This window comes from Mastomys coucha, unplaced genomic scaffold, assembly GCF_008632895.1.
Source record: "Mastomys coucha isolate ucsf_1 unplaced genomic scaffold, UCSF_Mcou_1 pScaffold21, whole genome shotgun sequence".
In the NCBI taxonomy this organism is placed as follows: Eukaryota; Metazoa; Chordata; class Mammalia; order Rodentia; family Muridae; genus Mastomys; species Mastomys coucha.
The window spans coordinates 119908179-119928113 of NW_022196904.1; positions in this window are offsets into that span (position 1 = coordinate 119908179).

Consider the following 19935-nt stretch of genomic DNA (forward strand, 5'->3'; position numbering starts at 1 on the left):
AGTCTTCCTTCCAACAGAGACCCTCAGGCAGTTAGAAGGGTTGGTAGGATCGTGGGAGGTGGGCCTGGGAGAAGAATCAGAGCCCAAGCCCTGGACTTTGGGAGCCTACTTCCAGGTCTGCCCCCTTCCTCCTGTGTCCCTTCTGTGCTTCTAAGCTGTTACTCCCACTCAAGTCCAGTAAAAAGGAAGTAGTCATGGGAGCTAGGGAGATAAGAGAAACTGGGGTAGCTATCACCTCTGGATCCATGGACATCTTTCTGCAGTGACTGTGTCCCTTTGTGGTCCCAGCTTGCTCTGACACCTCCATTTGCCACCCAGCAGTTTCCTTCCATCATTCCAAGGTCCAACACAGGGCCCTGTCCTTGCTCTGATATTAGCCACCTACCAGGCTTCAGGTGATGGAGACATCTGTCAAAGTAGCCCTGGGCTGTATCAGTCTCCTCTGCTTGACCAACTAGCTCTTGCTTCACCATTATGCCTGGGTCTCCATATTCTGTTTGCTCTGCTTCAACTGCCCTGGGGGGGGGTTGTTTGTGTGTTTTATTTGTTTTTGTTTTATGTTTTCCAGGTTACATAGCAAGGGTTGGGTAGTGTTGGAGATACATATGACACAGTGCAATAGATATTGGGAAACATAGCCTCCATAATTCATGTTAGGGGGAGGACCAGTGAGACACTCACTCAGGTACAAAGTATATGGAGTATCAAAGCCCCATAAGTGATTAGTGTGATGGTTTGTATATGCTTGGCCCAGGGAATGGCACTATTAGAAGGTGTGGCCCTGTTGGAGTAGATGTGTCACTGTGGGTGTGGGCTTTAAGACTCTCATCCTACCCTGCAGTGGTGATGCACACCTTTAATCCCAGCACTTGGGAAACAGAGGCAGGTGGATTTCTGAGTTCCAGGACAGCCAGGTCTACAGAGTAAGTTCCAGGACAACCAGGGCTACACAGAGAAACCCTGTCTCGAAAAACAAAACAAACAAACAAAAAAATTAGCTGCCTGGAAGTCAGTATTCTGCTAGCAGCCTACAGATGAAGATGTATAACTCTCAGCTCCTCCTGCACCATGCCTGCTTAGATGCTGTCGTGTTCCTGCCTTGATAATAATGAGCTGAACCTCTGAACCTGTAAGCTAGCCCCTATTAAATGTTGTCCTTATAAGAGTTGCCTTGGTCATAGTGTCTGTTCACAGCAGTAAAACCCTAAGACACTCAGTAACCCGGACAAATAATATTCTAATGCAATGTCTTAATAACTCAACAAATGGAAAAAGAACCCACTGTGATATAGATGGATAAACTGTCATTAAGTTAGACACATAGCTAGTGCTCAGATCAAAACAGAATGGTCAGGTCCAGCATGCCCCAGCCAGCCTTACTCAGACTCCCTCATTCCCAGAAAAAAAAAAAAAAAAAAAAAAAAAAAAAAAAGAAAAGAAAAAAACCTATCCAGATTCCAACACTACTAGCTAGTCTGGCCACCGAGTCTGACTGACTGATCAACAGAAACGCACCTCAACAATTGTACTGGTTACTTTTCTTGTTGCTGTGATCAAATACCTGACAAGAAACAATGTAACTAAGAAAGGGTCTGTTCCAGCTCACAGCTCAAGGATGCAAGGGTGTCATGCTATCCAGAGTTTGAGGCAGCTGGTGACCGTGCCTCTGTAGTCAGGAAGCAGAGATAGATGCTGATGCTCAGCCACTTTCTCCTTTCTCTTCAGGCCAGGCCCCAGCCCATGGATGATGACACCCACATTTAGGGTGGGTCTTCCCACCTCAGTTAACCTGATCTTGGAACCCACTGAGAGACATCGAGAGGCTTGTCTCATAGGTGATTCTTGATCCTGTCAGATTGACAATCCACATTCACCATCACAGGCATCCTTTACAGCCACACACTTTCATCCAACAGCACGTCTGATATTTGACCACAGTCGACAGGAGGTACAACTTACTAGACAGGCATGATAGTGAAACTCCTTAGAAAAGTCAGTGTTGCTTACTAACAGGTTACTGAAGAACAATGAGAAAAAAAAAAACATAGAATGGATGTGACCACCATCACTGAGGAGCTAGGAGGGGACACCCTCTGCCATGGTTAGGGGAGGGAAGCGGGGTGGGGGTGGGGCTCTTTGAGTTTTGTTGTTGTTGTTGTTGTTTTGTTATAAATAAGTTATGAAATGCATGGTTGCAGGAAATCTGTGGGTAATGCTAGAAAAGACTGCAGTCTAGAAGCTTCCATTTCTCAATGAAGATCCTCATGGTACCACAAACACACATTTGTGTTCCTTCCCAATACTCTCAACAACCAAAAAACAACTTTAGGAATCTATTTTACCACACTGATGAAAAGAAGAAAAAAGTCATCCTCTAATGCAGTGTCAATACAGCCATCCCGAAGAAGCCCCCTTCCCCTCCTCCTTCCAAACACCACACACACACACACACACACACACACACACACACACACACACCACACACGAACCACTTGCTCTAATTCTGAGAATCCACTCCTGTCCACCAGAGGGCACAGTTGACCTTGGGAGACCTTCAGACTTGGGAGCCAGAATTCCAGTGGCTGAAATTGGCACTCTGGAAAAACTTTCCGTCCTAGTTAGCTTTAACTGTCGACTTGACACAGTCCAGAGCCATCCGAGAAGAGAGTCTCAACTGAGGATTTCCCGGATCAGATTGTGCATGTGTGCATGTCTGTGGGGCATTGTCTTCTTTTTAGTTGATGTAGAAGGGTTCATCCCACTGTGGGCAATACCATTCCCTGGGCAGGCAGTCCTGGGTTGTATTAGAAAGTTAACTAAGCATGAGCTTGTGAATGGCCCCCTCGATAGGTTTGGCTTTCAGGTCTCCCTTTGAGATCCTACCCTGGCTTCTCTCGATGGACCTGGCAGTGTCAATCAAATACGTATTTTCCTCTGCGAAATTATTTTTGGTCATAGCAACAAAAATGAACCTAGAACACACACTTAGAAGCATCGGGTCCTCCTCGCTTAATGGTTAAAAACAAAACTAACACATCTGGCGTGAGAGGCAACAAGTTCACCCATACCTTCTCTGAACTTGGGAGGTATAAGCCTTGAGACACAAAATTCTCAAGAGGCTCTCACGAGCTCTTCTCACAAGGTAAAGCCTTACAGAGTTCGGATTTTACGACCCATGCTTGCAGCGCCCACAGCAGTGGGCATGCGCACAGGACAGTACTGCATCCTATGTGCTGCTTCTGGAGCGGACTCTGCCTGCCTCTCTCATCACTTACCCCATCTCCCAGGCCCGTGAGGAAGGAAAGGGTTGTTCTGAGAAGTCGGTCCCCGACTTACTTGGCGCAAGGCAACTCTCAGGTACCAGCTGACATAGTGTTCTTTCCTAACTCTGCCTCTAACTGGTTGTGTGGCCTAAGGCAGCCAGCTAAACTCTCAGCCTTAGAATCTAACCTGACTTGTCAATCACCTAAGCATGTAGCACACACTTGATGAACGTCAGTCCTGTTGCTCGCTGGCTGCTTGGCATCATTTTGTGCTTGTTGAAGGTTGAGACTGCTGCCATGTGCGCTTGGGTGCATCCTTGTTGGAGCCTGCTTCACTGATGTAGAATGAGATAACTGGGCTAGCGGCTCCCTCGGGAGCAGAAGAGCAGCTGAGCCTGTGAAACAGGGGTGGTGGTGATTGGGAAATTAACTTCACCACAGGCTTGTCAGAATAAGAATAAATTGTGGGCTGGGAGGATGCTCAGTGGGCAAAGCATTTGCCAGCAAGAGCGAGAGTTGAGCTGGAATCCTTAGAACCAACATTAAAAAGCCAGATGTGGTGGTAGACTCCTGCCATTCCACTGCTGGGGAGGCTAAGGCAGTGGGATCCTGGGGCTCACTGCTCAGACCTAGCCAAACCAGTGAGAGATCTTGTCTCAAAAAAAAAAATAGAACTGGATATGGTTCTATTTTAGTCCCTTTAGTCCCAGAATTTGGGAGGCAGGCAGATTCCTGTGAGTTCAGATTGAGGTCAGCCTGGTCTACATAGTGAATTCCAGAGCTACATATTAAGACTTTGTCTAACTGGGGGGGTGGGGGGGGTTGTGACACATGCCTTTAATCGAAGCACTTGGGAGGCAGAGATAGGAGGATTACTGAGTTTGAGGCCAGCCTGGTCTACTGAGTGAGTTCCAGGACAGCCAGGGATATACAGAGAAACCCTGTCTCGAAAAACAAAAAACAAAAAACAAAAACAAACAAAAAGACCTTGTCTAAATGTGTAAATAAACAAATAAACAAAACAAGCACGCACGCGCGCGCGCGCACACACACACACACACACACACACACACACACACGCATGCAGAGGGGGAGAGGAGGAGGAAAAAGCCTTAGAAAGAGTAAGAAAAGTCCTTCCTCACTGTTTGTTCATTTGTTTGTTTGTTTGTTTGTTTGTTTGAGACAGGGTTTCTCTGTGTAGCTCAGGCTGGTCTGGAAAATACTCTCTCTGTAGACCAGGCTTGCCTTGAACTTAGGGATCCACCTGTCTCTGCCTCTCGAGAAGTAGGTGCTAGGATTAAAGGCGTGTACTACCACTCTAGGTTTGCCTACCTCCTTTTTGAGGTAACATCTAATTATTTAAGCCCAAGCTAGCCTGGAACTCACAATTCTCCTGCCTCAGGATTACAGGCATGCACCACCACACCCAGATCTCCCATTTCTTTTCAGAGGTTCTGTGTCCTTCAGATCCTTTTGTCTCACAGTACAAGGAGGAAAGAGGAAGCCCTTGTAAACCTAGGATGGGGAGCCCTCAGAGAATGGGTGGGTTGTCAAGGGTATCGAGGAGGGCCAGACTGGCCCCACTTCTCCCACAGGATGGACATCAGGTGTGAGATTCTGGAGCATAGACCCAAGTCCTTGCCAGCTGACAGTGGAGGCTCTTCTAGGAAAAGAGAACAAGCTCCCTAGGAAACCCAAAGCAGGGCTGGCCAAAGAGCTCCCTGTGCTGATGAAAACACTGAGCGTCTGCCCTGCCCAAGGTGGCAGCCACAAGCTGTGTATGGCCACCAAGGGCTTGGAGTGTTGGTACTACAACAAAGGAGCTGGGGATTGACTTTTCTCACTGGGTGTAAGTTTAAATAGCCATTAGTGGAAGTCAAAGGAGCAACGGGACGGTACTGTGTTTACCCTGGAACAGGGACCTGCCCTCGCTTACACCCCACTCTCCAGGGCTCAAGACCCTCAGACTCCCTGTATAAGTAGAACCAGCCATGGCCCAGACTCAGCTGTGGCCATCCTAAAACATCAGCTGGACTGCTGAGGGGAAAGCCAGGAGAAGCTATGCACCGGCCCAGGGAAGCAGAGCTCAGCTTGTATTGGAGTATCACCCACTCTTTCTATTTGAATGTATGTATATTTTCAGTACATCCCAATGAAATAGAATAGACTGTTGCTTGTCAGGTGTGTCTAGTAACCAGTCACACACAGCTAATGGCTGCCACGTGAGCAGGGCAGGAACAGGAGAGAAGGCGCCATTGACGTGCCTCATGATTCTGAGTCATGCAACCTTTGTGCTCTTGATCCTTGACCATTTACAGATATATGAATTGCAGCCAGGCCAAGAGCTAGGGTTGCAAAGGTGAGCAGAAGACAGTCCCTACCATTATGGAGCCCTGGAGTCTGGAGAGGACAATTGTCAATGTATTTATGGCACCAAGGATGGCTGGGAGAGCCAGCTAAGGAGAGGCCAGCTCTTTGCAACTATAAATGGAAGAAGTAGACCTAGACCTTGTGGGAGGTTCAAGGCCCAAAGGAGAGCCCTTCCCAGAGAAAGGATGCTTAATCTAAGATCAGGAGGAAGAGTGAGAAGAAGAAGCTGATGGGAAGACGAGGGGAATTGAATCCTTATGCACTGGCAATGGGAATATATAAAATGGAAATATGACATACAAAGCAGGGATTCCTCCTAGAATAACCTAGGTACATACCCATAAGAAAGTAAAACACATGTGCACATAGAGACCTATGCATGAATGTTCATGACAGTGTAATTTATAAGCTCCCAAAGGTGGGAAAGCTTAAATATACACCCATACGTGAATGGATGGGAAGACGAGATGTGGGTGAATCACATAATATTATTGAGATTGGGGGTACAGTCAGTGGTAGAGCATGTGCTTAGTATATTCAGGGCTCCAGCTTAATCCCTGGCAAAAATAAAGGAATGGAGGATCTGTCCATACTATGTGGATAAACTCTGAAAATAATATTCTGAGTAAAAGAAACAGTCACCAAACCCACATCATATGTGATTTTTGTTCATAGAAAAAAGACTAGAATGCCGGGCAGTGGTGGCACACACCTTTAATCCCAGCACTTGGGAGGCAGAGGCAGGTGGATTTCTGAGTTCAAGGCCAGCCTGGTCTACAGAGTGAGTTCCAGGACAGCCAGGGCTACACAGAGAAACCCTGTCTAGAAAAAAAAAAACAAAAAAACCAAAAACAAAAAAACAAAAAAAAGGAAAAAGACTAGATCTGGGTGTGGTAGTACACACCTGTAATCCCAGTTCTCAAGTGGTAGAGGCAGGAAGACCAGGAGTTCAAGACCAGTCTTAGCTACATAACAAGTCTGAAGCTAGTTTAAGCAACCTAAGACCCTATCTCAAAAACAAACCAACAAGAAAACAAACCAAACAAACGAACAAACAAACAAAAAAAAATGTTAAGAGTCAGGACTTCTCTAGACAGAAAACCAATTAGAGATTTTTAGGGTTGAGGGGAGGGAGGGAGACTACAGACAAGAGCCAAAGGACCCAGGCTTCTGTCTGAGGTGAGGGAAGTATTCCGTAACTGAGCAGAATGGTGACTGCTCCGCTCTGTGTGTGCTGACCACCACTGACCGACTTGTGCATTCGAAGAGGGAGCTCCTGTGATATATGAATCCTATCACATAAAGCTGATGGGGGAACAAAGAGAAGGAAATTGGGAGCTCAGAATATTCTAGTCCAGACGATGGCACATTCAGGGAAGCCTGGTGCCCCCAAAACACATTGGTTCTCCCTAGCTGGCCGGGGATGTCAGAGTCAGCAGTGGGGGACATGCATGATGGGACTTTGAGGATCCTGGAGGATAGTTACCTGTATTAAATTTTGATTTCTCTTTCACGAATGTGTCTACTCTGCTGACAGGTGCACTCTGGTCATAATGAAATGTCTTTCTGGATGGCCATTCAGCAAAAGGCATGAAGGGGCCATGAAGAGAGGGAGGAGCAGCTTCAAGGAGTTTTTATGGTAACCCTAACTAAGCAGAAGAGCTTGGGCAGGATTGATGATGTCCCTGGGCTTCAGGCTTTGCTCTGTCCAAAGCTGGGGAGGGTCCCTCTACTTCCCTGCATAACCTTTTAGCTTACTTTGGTCACAGCCATGTGATGGAGGCCACTCAGGGGACAGACCCCTCATCCCCATCATATTGGGCAGACTGTTCCAGAAGTGATTTACCAGCTCACAGAAAGTTAAATATTCTGGAAAGATAATGAGTGGCTGGTTGCCTTTCTTGGGCTGGTATGGCTGCATACAAGAAAAGAAGTAGGGGCTGAGGCTCAGTCAGTAATTTACCTAGCCTACACGAAGCCCTGGGTTCCATCCCCAACAGCATGTATACCTATGCCATCATAGATACCTATAATCCCAGCACTGGGGAGGTAGAGACAAGAGGGTCAGAAAAATCATCCATGGCTACCAGTGAGTTTGAGGCCAGCCTGGACTACATGAGGCCAGCCTGGGCTACATGAGACCCTGTCTGAAAAGAAAAGGAAAAAAAAAAGAGGAAAGAAGGGTCAAAGGGACTTGACAAATGTCAAGTCCTGTGGCAGATCATGGAGATAATGGTCCTAGTGAGTCACACAACCTGGGAGCTACACACTGGTTCTCTGCCTCCACCCATCAATGGGTCTTGAGTCTAGGCTACAACTGGGGTTGACTTAGCCAACAGACTGCAGCAGAATTATAAGCACGAGTCAAAGAACTTGGGGTCTAGGAGCCATGCAGCTCCCGTCTGTGTCCTCAGGGAACCTCGTGTTCATGAAGTGCCTGCTGGACACTGGAAAGCCATGTAAAGGGGAGCCCCTCAGAGGGGACACATGCTTCAGCCCAAACTCCAGCACCGAAAGGCCTGCTAGAGCCTTCCAGCCAGCACCCTCTCATGGAGCGCAGTCTGCTGCTGCTGCCTCCAGGGGAAACCCTGCAGAGGATCTCTCAGGCTGACCATTCAGACTCATAAACAACTCAGCCTTGGTCCACACAGTGAGTTACAGGACAGCCATGAGCTGCACAGTGAGACTCAAAAGACTTATGGTGGAAGCTTCCCACAGCAATACCTTTAGAATTTAATAATTGGATAGCTTTTCAATTGTATAAATGTGACTCCCTAAATATGAATATCTTAAATATTTGACTATGAAATGATAAGTCCATATGGTGTGCAACACTTCACTTTGTTATGTGAACTATCTCTAAAACAAGTATGACCGTTTCTCTTCCCACCTGTGGTGAGGAACATGGCTGACTCTGAGTTGTTTCTTCAAGCCCCACTGGGATGACCCTTCGCTGATGCATTTAGAAGAGGCCGGTCCACCTACTATCAGAACTGACCCTGAAGCAAATGTTGCTTCCAGTTTTCTTTCACCTCCCTGAGTTTTTAGTTCTCCATACTTTCTCCAACCAAGAGTGTCTGATTGGCTCCAGGGCATATTTGGGCAGGAGGCAGGGCGAGGGGGCTGCATGAGATGGCTGCTGGAACACTCTTTGTCAAGAGGGTGCTTCCTGCCCAGTGATTAACTTTTCTTTAATCCTCGAATTACCGAACAGCTCAGCCTGCCTGCCTGCCGGCTCAGCAAGTTTCTCCTGAGTCACTGGATGTCTCCGTGTGGCCTGACCGTGCTTTATTCCTGGCAGTTCAACTGTTTGTCCACATGTCCTTGAGAAAATGCATAATGCCTGTGAATCCCATCCAATGCCATTTAAATATTGAATTGGCAATGCCTTATTTAAAACAAGTCAATATTGACTCAATAGCCTGGAGGGGGAAGGGATAGAGCACAGGAGAGGTCTGGCACAGTGCCAAAGAGACAAAATGTCTTTTCTTGCTGTTGGATCAAGACTGAGGGTCCCCTGGACACAGAGCATCCCCCGTCTACCAAGGTAACGAGGTTATCCACTTGTGCGATAATTGAGAAAATCATTGACCACATGTGAAAGCTGGGCCAGCAACCTTTGGACTGTCATCAAGGCTGGGGGGAGGGGGACATCAGAGCCAGCTGTGGCCTGCCTGGCTCCTTTCTCCTAATGTGGGTCACTTCTTGAACTAGGACAGTCTGCAGGTGTTCTCTTTGTGCTCAGACTAGGAAAACAAAAGAGCCGCTCTGGGGGTGGAGAAGCGAATGGGCGGGAAGCGGCTGACCTTGCAGGGGCTCAGCCTCCTCTGGCTGTGTTAGACTCTGTTAACTTGGGGTCACATAGCCTGCATCCCACCTCGCTTCCTCACCACTTTCTGGCTGGGTGACTTCTGGCAAATTGCCTAACCTCTCTGAGCTTCACCTGATCTTTTCATAGCCACTGGGAGGATAGTGAAGGATGAATGGGGACATGTGGTAGGAAGAATGATGACTTCCAAGACACCTGTGTCCCAGTTCCTGGGATCAGTGGCTGTTGTCTTATATGACAAATTGCTCCCTCCCTCCTCCCCCCATCTCATTTTCCTTCTCTCTCCCTTCCCCCACACTCCCATCCAGGCGCCAAAAGGCAACCTCAGGCACCAATGCCTTCTCTTATTTGTCTGAGACAGTTTCACTGAACTTGGAACTCACCCAGTGGGCTAGATTGGCTGGCGAGCAAGCATCAGAGATCTGCCTGGCTCCACACTGGCATTACAAGTACACACTACCATGCCCAGCTTTTTTTTAGTATGGGTTCTGGGGAGTACATGCAGGTTCTTGTGCTTGCAAGGCAAGGACTTACTGCCCAAGTCTTCTCCCAAGCCCGACACAAGGATCTTTTTTTTAAAAAAAAATGTTTGATTATCACTTATTTGTGTGTACATGTGTGTGTGTGCATGGGGTCATAGGAGTGTCCAATCCCTGGGAGCTGGAGAAACAAGCATACATGAGCTGCCTGATGTGGGGGCTGGGAATTGAACTGGGGTCCTCCTCGAGAGCTGTATGCTCTTAACCACTGAGCCACCTATCCGGCACTCGCACGGTGTGAGGGGGGACAGGGGAGGTTAGGAGGGGGACTTTACAAGAGGAAGGTAAGAGGTCTGAGGGACAGGAGGTAATAAGATAAAGGCAGAGAGGCAGTGACAAGGCCCCAAGCCAGGGAATGAGAAGGAACCAGCCCAGACTCTTAACTTTGACACAGTGAAACTGATTTTGGACTTTTAACCTCCAAAGTTACATGTACAGTTTTGTTTTGTTTTGTTTTGTTTTGTTTAATTTGGTGGACCATATGACATAGTGTGTGTGTGTGTGTGTGTGTGTGTGTGTGTGTGTGTAGAAGTCAGACTTGAAGGAGTGGGTTCTGTCCTACTACGAGGATCCGAGGGATCTGACTCAGGTCTTCAGGCTTTGTGGCAAGCCCCTTCCTGTGCTGAGCCATGTAGACAACCCAAAGGTGTTGTTTCTGAGCTTCCAAGTCTGTGGTCATTTGTCGCAGCAGTCACAGGTAACTGACGGGCTGCTTTGTGTAAAGTTATGGAAATGGACGAAGCACTGCTGTGCAGATGCAGTAGGGGACAGACAGAGGCCAAAGGTGTGGGTATCCACGAGTCATCGAGTCATCGATTACTGCCTAAGCCTGGGCTCGGGAGGAGGGGCTCCGAGACTGCCTGCCTCTCAGAAACATGCAGTGCTGTTTGTGGGCTCCAGTAACCTGACAGGGTATCAACAGCACCTGCCCATACCCCACTCCCCAACGCAGCATACATAGCCCGGTAGGCATTACCTGGTGAGCTCTGGCACCTTGAAGGCTACATCTCAAGGTAACTAACAGACCTCATTGTTAGTCACTGCCCAGGTGGCTGCAGAGCAAAGAAAGCTTCCTTGTAGGCAGCCAGAGTCACCAAGAGACATGAGCCAAAGACACAGAGTTCTAAACTCCCCACAACAACTAATGAGCTATGCCATTGCAGAGTATCCATTACTCTGGCCATTGGACTAACATGTGCCTATCCATTGGTGAGGCTTTGGTACCCTCCGGCCTCCACAGGGCCTGCTGGTGGACATTTCTTTCCAGGACAGAAAACACCTGTTTCTTAGCCGATCGGCTACCCTGGGGTCATTGCACAGGTGTGGCCACGCCTCTCTGTTAAAGCATGGCTTAGTCACAGGCGATCATGTGTGGGTCTGTTTGCTTGGATGCTCTCAGTTCTGAAGATGCTTCTGTCACATCCCATGCGTCTGCCTAAAGAGCCATGAGGCGCGCTGCCTGCCACCCTGCTGCTCGTCCTGGCCCTATCTCTTCCCTGCTTGCTGCTCTCTGGGTGCAGCTTGCTCACTGCTGGTCTGTGTGCTGCAGCTCTGGGAACAAGGGTCGTGCCTGCTGGGCTGCAGGGCATCTGCACTCAGAACATTTGCACGGTGCCCAGCCACGCACAAAGGTCGCCTAATTAATTAGCTGACTCCCCCAGCGTAATGACTGAGGACGGAGGCTGGAGGTCTGGGATCTGAAAGCCACATGCAGCCTATCTCTCAGTCCACGGCTCACTGAGCTGGAAAATCTCCCAAACCAGCCAAGTGGAAGGGGTACAGAAGGAGAGAAAGGGATTTTTTTTCCATTATGTCGGCCTGAGGAGGTCAGAGGGAAGCTCTGAAGAGTGCACGTGATGCTCCCACAAAAGGACAGCCTCCCTCTTCCCTGAGGGTCCCAAGGGTCTCCTTTGGCATCTTCCTCTGTCTCCTCTGGGTCTTGTGGCATTAGCCCAGATTGCATCTCCTACGCTGGCTCCACCCTGCCTCTTGTCCCCAGTGCTTGGGTAAAGGTCCAAAAGGGATCTTAGCATTTCTGTAAAATTTCCTTTGATACCTTCTCAGAAAGGAATGTTCTGAATCATTCTAGCAGGTTGGAAGTTGTAGTACCGAAGGTAGGGAGGATGGGGCCAGAGGAGGCAGAGAGAAAGACAGGAAGCCTCTCTGAGTACATGCAAGTCAGGCTTCTATGACCCCAAGTTTCTTGGTATCTGAGCCACCCACAACCGTCAGAGGGGAACGCCTGTATACAAATGATGGGGATCATTTAGTGAGATATAAGTGAGTGGAAGACCAAAGGCTTCTGCAGGACAAGCTCGCTGATCACACATTTGCAAATGGTAACATCCAAACACCATCAATGTTTCTAAACAACCTAGTGACTACACATACCCTGCTGGGCGTGTATAACAAATGCCTGGGTCCTGGATGGAGGGACAGACTGCTTGCTTGCCTGGTCCAGGGTAGAATTCTGAAAATGTTTGGCATTCTTCAGTGCCTGATTCCACAGCTTATGTATTTCTAAGAAAAGAAAGTTGGCATGGTTCACTAGCCACTAGCCACCAAGAGGGTCATCATCTTTGGCAGGAAGCAGAGATTGTCATGTTGGGGTTGTTGAGGACTGTCACAAAGGGAGGAAGCTATGGGAAAACTGGAGGCAGGGTTGATTTGAGAACTATGGACAAAGTTCTGTCTAGCTTGCCCTAACCAGAAGAGTTGTCACTGCCCTGCGAGCTCTGAGGCCCAGGAATACTCGTAGAGTGATTTCGGAGTTGTGACACCTCTAATATGCAAAATGGTATTGGGACTTAGGCTGAGTGGTATATATTTTTTTTAAGATTTATTTATTTTATGTATATGAGTGCACACTGTAGCTAGCTGTACAGATAGTTGTGAGCCTTCATCTGGTTGTTGGGAATTAACTCTTAGGACCTCTGCTTGCTCTGGTCAACCCCACTCACTCAGGCCCAAAGATTTATTTATTATTATAAATAAGTACACTGTAGCTGTCTTCAGACACCAGAAGAGGGTGTTAGATCCCATTATGGGTGGTTGTGAGCCACCATGTGGTTGTTGAGATTTGAACTCAGGACCTTCGGAAGGGCAGTCGGTGCTCTTACCCGCTGAGCCATCTTACCAGCCCAGGTTGTTTCCTTTCTTGGCCCCAGTACTTCTCAAGGAAGACAGCAGGCCTCTCAGAGCCTTGTGTGTTCTGACACAGGCACCAGTTCCCAGACCAACTAGCTTTAGCACTCACTTAACTGTGGCTTCACAACTAATCCCCAGTCCATACACTAGGCAATTTATGACTCTTTGGATAATATTGCACAGTACAAGGCTTTCCAAAGTTTATGACATTGAACTGTTAGGACAGGAGTTCAGCCACATGGAGAAGATCATCTGGAGCTGCGGTTCTCAACCTTCCTAGTGCTGTGACCCTGTAATACAGTTCCTCTTTTTGTGGTGGGCAATCAGCCATAAAATCATTTTCATTGCTACTTCATAACTGTAATTTTGCTAGTTATGAATTGTAGTGTAAATATCTGTGTTTCCTGATGGTCTTAGGAAACCCAAAGGGGTTGAAGCCCACAGACTGAGAACCTCTGATCTTGGGCAACAGTTCTCAGGCTTAGAGCAACAGCAGCAGCAACAGTAGCAGCACTGAAATCAGCTGAGGGCTTGTTACAACACAGACTCCTGGCCTTCCAACCCCAGCAATTCTTGCTTGGTGGATCTGGGCTTGCTGGGAGACTATGTGTTCAGCAAAGCTGCAAGTGACATCATGGCTGCTGGTCCCTGGGCTATGCATTGAGAACCTGGTGTAAAATGTGTGGGGATAGTTGCTCCCTGGGGTGGCAGGCTGGGTTGGGGGGAAGCTTGATGGTATATTTTCTGTATATTCAGGGGATTTCTCACTGCCCCTCCCCCCTTGCTGTTTGTTGTAAAAGACCAGACTCCATATCAGCGTTGTTATATAAGCTTTAGAGTACAGTATCTCAAGAGCAGGTGCTTGGTTGGGAGTGTGGCTCAGTGGTAGATGACTTAACCTACCATGATTAAGGAAGGTCCTGGATGCAAACCCCAGCACTGAAAGAAAAAAACTAGAGAGGAGGTACTGAAATCCTTCTTCTGCTTAGGCATCCAGCCCAGGGCCAGGGACATGGCAGGCATCTGCTTCCTACCTAGCCTGAAGATTCTTGGATTGATAAATCTTATGAAATCTGATCCCTCTGGTGGATGAACGAACACATCGTAGTATTTTCCTTCTTCTCTGAACACTGTTGTACCTTCAGCATTGAGATGTGCCCACCCAGAGACACAAGGAGAGAAAGGAAGGCTCTGGAAGACAAGATTCCACGGGGAAACAATGGAAGAAAACAAAGGAACCAACCCAGAACTCCTTTGGTGTTTTGCTGATGAACCAGTTCTAAATACAATAGAAGTCGATTCTGAGGACTGTGGATACAGCTCCGTGGTAAGAGACACCACATTTTGCTGGGTAGCTGACTTTTCACCGCTTGAAGTCAGTGTCTCAGGTAACACTGGGACACAAGGCACAGTGGATGGGATGATTGCCTTAGGACCATCTATGATCTGTCCTCACACAGGAAAGCTTGGTGCCTTCCGCATCTGATCTAACCTAGATTTGATGATTTGTTGTCGATTTCGAAAGGATGTTCATAGCTTTGCTTTGAAATTATTCGGCTGTAATGATATTTAGTGTGTAATTGGCGATGCTTTCTTAGAAACTCAGTAGATTTGGGAACTTTTGTGAAGTGAATGAAATCTGTTTTATTCTTTTAAACATCTCAAAACTCTACCTTGGTTTAACACTAAGGGACTTGACAAAATGTTATATGTAAAGGATTACATTTTTATTAAATCTAGCATTAGTATTTTCCCACTTTGGAGTTAACAAACTTGTTTTTCTAGTGTTATTTGTTTTCAAAATCTCTGTCTTAGTTTGGGTTTCTGTTGCTGTGAAGAGACATCAGGACCAATTCTTTTTTTTAAAGATTTATTTATTACTATATCTAAGTACACTGTAGCTGTCTTCAGACAGCCCTGGAAGAGGGTGTCAGATCTCATTCTGGATGGTTGTAAGCCACCATGTGGTTGCTGGGATTTGAACTCAGGACCTTCAGAAGAGCAGTCAGTGCTCTTAACTTGCTGAGCCATCTCTCCAGCACCAGGACCAATTCTTATAAAGAAAAATATTTAATTGGGGCTGGCTTACAGGTTCAGAAGTTTAGTTCATGATCACCTTGGCAGGAAGCATGGCAGTGTGCAGACAGGCATGGTGCTAGAGTGGCCGAGAGTTCTACATCTTGAACCCAAGGCAGACAGGAGGAGACTGTCTCACACTGAGCAGAGCTTGAGCATAGGAGACCTCAAAACCTACTGTCCAAAAACTGTCAAAACCAGTGATGCGCTTCCTCCAACAAGGCCACACCTACTCTAACAAGGCCACACCTTCTGATAGTGCCACTCCCTATGGGCCAAACATTCAAATACATGAATCTACAGGGGCCAAACCTATTCAAACCCCCACATTCCACTCCCTAGATCCCACAGGCTTGTAGCCATACAACACAGTGCAAATTACTTTTAGTTCAACTTCAAAAGTCCCCACAGTCTATCACAGTCTCAACATCATTTAAAAGTCTGAAGTTCAAACCTTCTGAGATTCAAGAAAACTTTTTTTTTCATTAATTTATTTATTCACTTTCCATCCTGATTGCAGTTCTCCTCCTCCCTGTCCCCTTCTCACATGACCCCTCCCATGATTCCCCTCCCCCTTCACCTCTGAGAAGGGAGAAGTTCCTCCCGGGGAAGCAGCCCACCCTGGCACATCAAGTCACTTCAGGACTAGGTGGCTCCTCTCCCACTGAGGCCAGACAAGGCAGCCCAGTTAGGGGAGCAGAATCTGCAGGCAGGCAACAGAATCAGGACAAGCTCACATTCCAATTGTTGGAGGACCCACATGAAGGCCAAACTGCATATCTGCTTCATAGGTACTACGGGTAGGGGTGGGGGTCATGCAATCTCCTAACTGTAGTCTCCTATAAAATCAAAATAAAAAAAGCAGATCCCATACTTCCGACACACCATGGCACAGGATATACATTACCATTCCAAAACAACATAGGGAAGGGAGCACAGTGAGGAGACACTGGACCAAAGAAAGGCTGAAAACAAGCTAGGCAGACCCCAAACTCTACATCTCCATGTCTCATGTCAAAGTGCTCTTGTTGACTGGAACATACTTTTTTCTCTTGGGCTGGTCCCACTTCCTCTAAGCAGCTTTCCTTGGCAGGTACACTATGGCTCTGGCATCTCTAACATCTTGGGATCTCCAAGGCAATCCAGGTCATACCTTCACAGCTTCTCACAATATCTTCCCTGGGCCTCCATGCAGTGACATCCCTGCCACATGCCTGGCCACAGTGGCTTTCTTTAGTTTGCTGAGGGAGACTCCATAACCACTTCTTTGATTCTTGACTCTAAAGCCAGAGCCATGTGGCTGAAGCCACCAGGTTCTGTTGCTTGCTGGGGCTGGAACGTGTCCAACCTTGTTCAAGCACATCTTCACCAGCTTTCTGTTTTCGATGATTTCCTTCACTGCCTAAGCTTGGCTATCCCGGTACTTGCTCTGTAAACTGACCTGGAACTCAGAGATCTGCATGCTTCTGTCTCCTGAGTGTTGGGATTAAAGGTATGTACCACCATGCTTGGCTCTAAGTTTTTCTTTAATTCATTTTCATTATAGATCCTTATAAGCTTGGCCACTGTGCCCCAAGATCTGGATTAAAGGCAAGTGTTGATGTAGATTAAAAAGCAAGTGTCTTCCAGCTCCAGGATCTGGATCAAAGGCATATATATAGTCTTCTTGCGTCAGGATCCAGCTCACAGGCATGCCCTTCATTCCAGATATAGTCAAGATGGCTACCAAGAATGGCCACCACAGTCTCCTAGGAATAATCCTTGGCTTTTCCATTCCTGCCTTAGGGTTATTTCTGTTTCTATGATAAAATGCCCTGTCAAAAGCAGCTTAGGGGATAGGGTATATTTTAGCTCTTAGGTCTAGGTCCATCACTGTGGTAAAAGTCAAAGTGGCAAGAACTGAAGCAGCCAGCCACATCCACAGTCAGAAACAGAGGGTGGGAAGGCCTGCATGCTGTGCATAGACTCTTACCTAATTTAGGAACCATTGCCTAGGGAATGCTACCCACAGTGGGAAGATCTTTCCACCTTAAGGAATTCCATCTTGATAACCTCCCACAGATATGCCCAGAGGCCAACCTAACCTAGATAATCCCCATTAACTTTTCCTCCAGATGATTCTAGAATGTTTACAATTCACAACTAAAACCATCCATCACGGCTCCTAAAGGTTAAAGCTTTCCTGCCATGAGCTCACTTTCCATAATCTTGAGCACAATCACGGCCTTCTGTGTGAAAGCTCGCTTGGGCCACACTCTCCCCCATCCTCAGCATCCATAATCCTTTCTACTCAGTTTGCCGTTTTTTTTTTCACCTTCCAAGTAACATATAATTTATTCGCCGGGCGGTGGTGGCATACGCCTTTAATCCCAGCACTTGGGAGGCAGAGGCGGGTGGATTTTTGAGTTCGAGGCCAGCCTGGTCTACAGAGTGAGTTCCAGGACAGCCCAGACTACACAGAGAAACCCTGTCTCGAAAAACCAAAAGAAAAAAGAAAGTTGGTTCTTGTGAACCCTGTGGAATATGTCATGGAGCCTGAAGTCAAAGGGGAATTGGATACCTGAGAGCCTATGAGCTTGACTGGCCACCGTAACTGTTGAGTCAATGTGGAGCATTATCAGTCACCTCTTTACCAATGGGACCTGGTGCTAGGACACCAGAATGTTGACAAGAGTCAACTGTCAACCATTGCCTCACAACAAAATTGCAGCTTTGTGCCTGTCACTGGCTGTTGGCTATCTATGGTCAGAGCTGGAGTGGGGAATATGGAGAGATGGACTAAAATTCTCATGGGAGGAGCAGGTAGAAGAGTTCAATGTCATGTTCTCCAACCTCAGGCTCTTCATCACCATTCAGGCTTCTCACTCACCTATAAATTGCCCAAAATATAAACGACCTGTCATTCATTCCTTAAGAGGTTGATAGATGCACTAGTCCATGTCACTCATGAAGATGCTCATATAGGGCAGTGAATTGTCCTCTAACTGGGACCTGCCAAAGCTTAAACTGCCAGCAAGGTAGAATCTCCTTAGTTCAACTTCTCTTAATGAAACCTGGTGCCTCTGTGACCCAGAGTCGGCCCTGATGGCCAGCTAGCAAGTACCAAAGAGAAACAGGCTTCTGAAACTCCCAAAATAATGCCTGATGCTTCATAAAGCAGCCCCTTCTACTCTGTTTTGCTACAAAGTTCATAGGCATGGCCTGAGCCACCCCCTACATATATGAAACATCATTAAAATCATGGACATTGGGTCTTCAGAAGTCATCTTCACCTTGGGGAGCCATTTGGATATTATGGGATGATTTGTTCCTCGTCTTTCAAGTGTGACTAACAATCTGGGAAAGAAGGCCCTCTTACTGGGTGTCCTTAATGTGTCCAGAACATCACCACTGTTCATGGTAGCCAGTGGAATACTTAGCACTTAGGTTAGACCAGAGAATCCACAGATTCTCTGAGCAACTTGGTTTCCCTGGCAGCTTGAGGGATAGTGGGAGCTTCTAGCACCCTCACTGGGATTCTCTTGATTACTTTTTTGATCCCTGAGACCATGATCCATTTCTCAACTACATCTTCTGCCTCATTTAATAGGGAACATTATTCTCGTTGTTGTTACTCCCATTCTACAAAACAACTCAACAACAACCAGACATGGGGAGGGGTTGAAGTCATGGCATGAGGAAGGAATATGAAGCTATGTAACAACTACAGCAATAATGATGTCATCTTCATATTAATAACAAGATTTGCTATTTGAATTTACTGTGGCAGGCCATGTGACGTCTGCGTTTTATATGTACATCAAAGAATTTAATTATTTTTTTAAAAAATTATGTATTATGTATACAGCATATGCCTGCAGGCTAGAAGAGAGCACCAGATTTCATTACAGATGGTTGTGAGCCACCATGTGGGTGCTGGGAATTGAACTCAGGACCTCTGGAAGAACAGTCAGTGCTCTTAACCTCTGAGCCATCTCTCCGGCCCCTGTGAATTTAATTCTTAACTTTGTGAGGTTTTTGTCTTTATCTTCATCTTGGACATGAGAGCCTAGATCTCAGGGAGTAGTCCTGGGTTTCACAGCCAAGCAGCAGCAGTACTGAGCCTGAGACAGATAAACACCTGATGCCAACCTCTGGATTCCACACCCCTGTGCACGCACACACACAGTATTCTTGGTAAATTGATGGACACTTTGCTGCTCTTCTAAGCCAATGCAGAGAAGAGTTGAAAAATATTTTTGTCCTAAGGAAAATGAAAAATGGTACAGCCTTAGCAGAATTATGCATGGCTGAGTAGGTAAGACCTGACCCTCAGATCTTGAAGAAAGCTTTTGGTCACATTTCCTGTCTCTTCTACACCTATTCTGTTCCACTGCCTAAAATCGCACCGCTGCACCCATTGGCAAGCCATTCTTTTGGATTAAGAGACTCTTGGTTTTGGAAACTTCTGTTTTCAGTTCTTCTTGCCTAAGAATTACCTTGTTCAGCTGTGCATTTTTGGACCACCCATAGGTCTTTCCTGGCATCTGTCCTTCAAAGTATGTTTGTGTATGTATATGTGTGTGTGTGTGAGAGAGAGAGAGAGGGAGAGAGGGAGAGGAGAAGAGAGAGAGAGGGAGAGAGAGAGAGGGAGGGAGAGAGAGAGGGAGAGAGAAAGAGGGAGAGGGAGAGGGAGAAAGAGAGGGAGAGAGAGAGAGAGAGAGAGAGAGAG